General features: G+C 44.0%; 1 pseudogene across 1 annotated transcript in view; it reads left to right on the top strand.

The window, feature by feature from the left end:
• Positions 1–2,605: 2,605 nt before the first annotated feature.
• Positions 2,606–6,000, top strand: part of LOC306669223 (glucose-6-phosphate isomerase-like) — a 152,429-nt pseudogene continuing 149,034 nt past the window's right edge. The window contains exons 1-2 of the transcript in view: positions 2,606–2,682; positions 3,839–4,037. The product of the transcript in view is annotated as a glucose-6-phosphate isomerase-like (transcript). The remainder of the gene's footprint in view (positions 2,683–3,838; positions 4,038–6,000) is intronic.

The raw sequence follows: 6,000 nt of genomic DNA, 5'->3' as shown, positions 1-6,000 counted from the left end.
CAAGACTAGTGAGCAGAGAAGTTGGTCACCTGCTGATGAATGTAGATCCATCCTGAGATCAGTAAGCATGAACAACTGGGAAGAGAAAACAGAACTAAGTAAGGACACCCCCTACTACACACATATACACATACACAGAATTTAACACCCATGAGTATTACGGTTGGGATCTGGAGTCTCCCCAAAGCCTGGTGTGCTGGAGACTTGGTCCCCAATGCAGCAATGTTCAGAGGTGGGGCTTCTGGAGAGCGATTGGACTATGGGAACTCTGACCTTATCAGTGTGCTGATCTATGTGATGGGAATGCAGCAGCAGGGGACCTAGACAGAGGACGTGGGTCTCTGGGGTATGCCCTGGGTGGGGTCCTCTTCTCCTTGGTCTCTCTCTGCTTCCTGGTGCTGTGTCCAGAGGAGTGTCCCTCCACCACACTCTCCCACTATGATGTTCTGTCTCACCTCAGGCCTAAAGCAAGGGAGCTGGCCAAGCCTGGACTGAGGCCTCTGAAACTGAGCCAAAATAAATCTCTCCTCCCCTGTTTATGTCAGTAATTTTGGTCACAGCAACAAAAAGCTGACTAACACAGCATGTGGCATTACCATTGCTTATAGCAGTCTTGCCAGCACACAGAACAGGGCTCAGCAAACAGCAAGCACTCAATAAGTAGGTATTTGATGAATGAAACAAACATCTTAGAGAACAGTGGGACAGTTCATACCTGAAATATTGTGAACTTTTCATTGTTCAAAAAGAGGAGAGAGATACTGACTTTCCTTAGCGTGTGATAAGTTATATTCAAATGCTCATAAGGGTAATCAGTGAAAAAATAGAGATCAAACATCACAAGGTAAATGCCTATAAATTGTGTTTTAAAAATATAAATGTGAAAGAGGGAAATCAAATGCACAGAGAAAATAAAGGAGTAAAGAAAAAAAACCATGAAATAAGATGGCAAAGTGCAGAAAAATGATAGTAAATGAAAGAGAAAACACAGGATGAAAGTCATTCCAAATATTAGTAATCTCGATCAATGCGGCTGGAATAATCATGGTAATGGGAAGATAGATGCTAATTTTGGTTTTTTTTTTTTTTAATCCAAAAATATTGTTGATCAACAATGAACCTTGAAAGTTATGGCACAAAAATGTTAAATCAGACAGACAAAGGAAAACTGGTAGCCATGATTTACCTAGGTAGTGCTCTCAGTATCAGTCAGGGAGGTAATTACCCACAATTCGCCCTTCCCTTCTCTTGTGTTCAGAATCCACTGGTAGAAAGATATGAAAGTTGGTTAGACAGACACAAAATTAGCATCTTTATAACTCCCAAAGACAATTGGAGAAAATGACTTTAGTTTGTTTCCATTTCTTCTGTATTAAAAATAAAACCTCATCACTATAAGTTATGCTTTTCAGCATAACCCTCCAGGGACAGGTGCATCTGAATAAAGGCTGAAGCCTGTGTCACCTGGAGAGAGAGGTTGCACCCCTGCCCACAGGTGTTCCAAGGAGGGCCAGGAGGTCCACTCGGATGACTGACTCCTTTTCCAAATTCATGGAGAATGTTGCTCCTTCTTTCTTCCCTGGCTCCATGTCTATCAATACTCGAAACATCACTCTATGGTTGATTTTTAAGTTAAGCTGTATGTATGGAAGTTTGGTGGAACTGATGGGAGGTGAGAGAAGTGCTTGAGACCCAGAAGGACAGTGGATCTCAGATCTGACTTGGAATGCTGTTACCTCCCAGCACAAGGGTCTCTCAAGAGGAAACCACATTAACTTATGACCCCAAAGAACTCCTAGGAATGCATTCTCAAATAATGTGACCCAGAAGTGGAAATGACGAAACACAAGCAAACAAGTCAGATTGTCTGACGTCATTGTGAAACAACGAAACAAAAATTCTGAAATGGATGAAAGAAATTTTTAAGTGATGATATTTAAGAAAATTTAAAACACTATTACTATTAGGAAATAAAGGACATAAAATGACCTGGTCAGCTCGAAAAAACACCTCCCAGCCTCTGGTTTGCCACGAGAGCCAACGGGGTCTGAGCACATGGGGACCTGAGCGCTCTGACTAGGTACCGCCAGCAGGAGCAGCCCAGCCTGGGCTCTGCTGCTGGTCCCAAGGCCACCCACCGGGATTCACTGCCATGGTTCCTAAAGGCAGTTTGAGACCATCATCCTGGTTCCTGTGACAGCACAGAGGCATCTGGGACATGAGCAGCCCAGATCTGGACACCCATGCAAGCTCCAAGTGTGACCACAGAGGACAAAATTTAGAGGCACAACCTGGATGACTCCAGGTGACCCGCTTTCAAGCACAAGGCCACCCCTCCAGAATCCTCCGCCAGGTGGGAAACGGCCGGCATGTGAACTGGCAGTAGAGTGGTGTCTTTAAACTATCTGTGCACAGAACGAAAGACGCCCGCCTCTGGCATCACTTGAATGATCTCGCGGACTTCTTAGGAATATGTCGTAGCCTTCCTAAAGCCACTTGGGATCTACCCCAGGCACAGTATCAGTAGGTATCTCCTAGTTTTCTTTTACACAGTGACTGCCGGGGGGAAAAGGTGCACGTGGTGAGACCTCCATAGAATCGCAGAATGACTGGGGCCGTGACTGATAGTACGCGGATGTTGCTAGGAACTGAACTGCCCCCGCTTGGGTCCTTAGAGGTCAGGTACAGCCTCGCTTTTATAAGTGGAAACAAAAATTGCCTTCATCCCCATGGGGTCAGTCTGAAGCACCTGCCCCTTCTTTATCTTGCATGAGTGCATTCTCCAATCACGCCGCAGTTCTCTGTAGCTGCTACGTGTTACGACAGTAGTTCTCCAACAAACTTAAAACACGGGATCTGTTACAAGCTAGGGACAGGGGGTAAATTGTTAATTTTCTACACAACCAAATCCCCATAGACGCACTAATATAGTTCATAACATGCTTCACATCAAGGTATTACAAGCGTGACAGACAACAATTATAGGTACATTGTACGCATCTGGCATTACATATCAATACTTTTAAGTTTAAAGATGTTCTATATTTACTCTGTCACTGACTTTAAAACCCTGTACATGGTTCAAATGTCTCAGCCTAATGTTTTAGAGTTGCTATTTTTTCAATTAAATGATGCATAAATGACTCATAGTCCATATTTGAAATAATAAAGTCAAACCTCTTTTTAAATCCCAGAGAGAAGTCTAAAATAATTCTGCAGTTTGGCATATTGCATCAAATAATTTTGCTGTTGGTGTTTGAGAGCAGCTTTTAGAAGCAGCAATGATAGTATGCTGATAGATTCAAAATTGAGACAATTGATGAGTGGCTCTAGTCAAGTGCTCCGGATACCGTCTGAACAGTCTTGCCCTTCTGAGAAACTGCCCATTGTCTTTTCTTGAAAATTGTGATGTCATTAAAATAGGCTAGAATTACAGGAAAAATGTATTCATTATTATCTGAGATCCCAGTGAAATAATTTAAAAATGGAAAGAATAGGAAAAATGTTGGGTCAGAAAGGAGCAGGCTGGGGCAGGTTTATGAAAATCATTCACATTAAACATGGCTATGCTCCAGTCTTGTCCCCCAATTAGGTTCCCACTTTATTCTAAAACAATCTTTCTGTTCTACCTTTGGTCTTCCTACTTTCAGTCAGATACAAAGAAACTTCTCGAACTCTAACAAAAGCTTTCGAAATCCTAGTAGATTCAAGCAAAAAGTTAGGTGTTTTCCAGTAAAATTTCTACACAGAGAAAAACAAAATTTTCAAAGAAATAGAAAATGATTTTCAGGGCCCAAGAGGCACCAGTTCTTTAAAGTTCCACAAAAACACCGAGCAGGCTAAATCTTGATCAAGAGTACATCAAGCTCTTCGGCAAAGCCCACGACTGTATCTCAGAGCAACAGAATCGGGAGCTCACCCGGAGACTTCCCAGTTATGAACGCTCGGTGGAGGCCAGGACTGAAGTGGGGCCCAGCAGCCTCTGCAGCGCAGGCAATGGGGGCGCAGCCCAGCGAGGCCTCCAGCCTGTGCAGCAAGTACGTGGGCGGGCGCGATCCTAGGCCTCCGGCCTCCTGCCGTCTCTGCTGACCCCGCGTCTTGGAGAATCCAGTGGGATCGCGCCGTTGTATTTTCTGCTTAAACCCCTCCCAAGGCCCAGCTCGCACGGGACAAAACCCAGAATCTCGCCAGGGCCACCCACCCCTCGCGCCTGGCCCTCAGCTACGGTTCTGCTCCAGCCACTTGCCCTGCCAGCTGCCCCTTACCCAGGCCAAGTAAGCTCCCTGTTCAAAGCCTCTGAAAATGCAGATCCAGTCTTGAAACTCTTCTTCCTCGTCAAGTAATGTGCTCCCTCAGGCTCTACCGAGCTCCAGCGTCAGCATCTTAGAATGCGTCCCTGCCGCGGTGCAGAAGAACCCCTGCTGGACCTATGCCGGTTTACCTATTTGCTCTTTCCTTCACTGTGTTAAAACTGCATCACCTCAAGAAAGATGATCAATGCAATGTCGCGGTCGTGCAACTAATATTTGGCACTTGGTATGTATTTCATAAATGAATATCTGTTGAATTAATTGACTGGAACTCTGTTTCCTGTCTCCTCACTCTGAGATCCACAATTTGGACACTGCCCATCCCTGAGTGGCAGGGGGCAAGCATCTGGCATTTCGCCTGCTGGGTCCTCAGATCTCATGTGAGGACGCCCCACGTGAGTCAGAGTGCCACCAGTTTCAACCTCGGGGGTGCACTTCTACCACATAACCAGTGGAGACACTGAAATATTAAGAATGACCTTGCTTCCTTCAAAACAGGCTGTAGTCCTAAGTAAAACGGAAGGTAGCAGCCCTTGAGAACAGTTTATGTAAATAGAAGGATGTCATACATTTCAAGAAATTAGTAAAATGGAATCAGCATCAGAACTCAGAATCATATTAGGGTATAAAGGAGAAAGCACTTTTTATCCCAATAGGAGAAAAAAAGAAATTTCAGGGGGAAAAAATAAAATGTAAAAAATCCATAGTCATATACAAAGTAAATTTAATTTTAAACAATTAGGTAGAATATCATAAAAATACTACATTTGAACATAATTGTAGAAATAGCCTTGAATGATACCAAAATTGACCCATGAGATCTCCTAAGAGCAAATTTCAATCATAACCCACTTTTTTGTTGACAGTAACATGGTTGATATCTACAAATAAAAGTCTTGGCTCATTGATTGGTTCTCAACTTTTAAGTGATTCTGTGAACAGAACGCATAGGATTAGATTCAGATTACATGGATGAATATAAACATCAAATGAGCTGCACAAAATTCAAGATAACTTGGGTAAAGGTGGAAAGAGAAGGAGTAGAAAGGAGTAAGATCAGAGAATTATTAGGGTGATCACATCCTTATTTTATAAATTATGGGTTGGTCATTTTTGATGGAACAGGAAATAAGGTCTTCAATAATTCTCAACTTAGAAAAACAATTCCTATGGCAAAATGAATACTCAAGAGGAAAAGGCTAGGGAAACCACAGGCTGGAGAAATAAGCCATCTTCAATTTTAAAAGAAAATTAGTAAAAACCTCTGCATTACATACAGATGCAGTCTTAAGAACACACACTGCAGACGCGGAAGGAACCATCTTTAAAGGGTAACACTGCAGTCCAGGAAGCGGGCAGCAAAGGGGACACAGAAGGGAGTCCCGGGTTTCCACTGTGCCACTTCTGGAATGTTCAGTTAGCATGTGCTCATGGTGCCGGCCCACAAAAGCACTCCCAAGATGAAATGCCCTCACTCACTGGGTCTCAGGGCCCTTAATTCCTGTCCAAGAGCTACTTACACAGGAGAAGCTGGGAGGCAGGTGGTTTCAAAGCAGAACAAAAACCCCAGCATGTTGATCAGGTGGGCCAGCGTGCACCCTGGGACGGACACCCAGAGGCGTAGAAGGAGCCGGTCCACCAACCTGCAGTTCCATCAGGGAGTCTGTGGGGCAGTCAGTCAGGGGTCTTA

The sequence above is a fragment of the Sciurus vulgaris genome (assembly GCF_902686455.1).
Source record: "Sciurus vulgaris genome assembly, chromosome: 9".
NCBI lineage: Eukaryota > Metazoa > Chordata > Mammalia > Rodentia > Sciuridae > Sciurus > Sciurus vulgaris.
The sequence above is the reverse complement of the archived record's forward strand: the minus strand, read 5'-3'. Positions and strand labels throughout refer to the sequence as shown.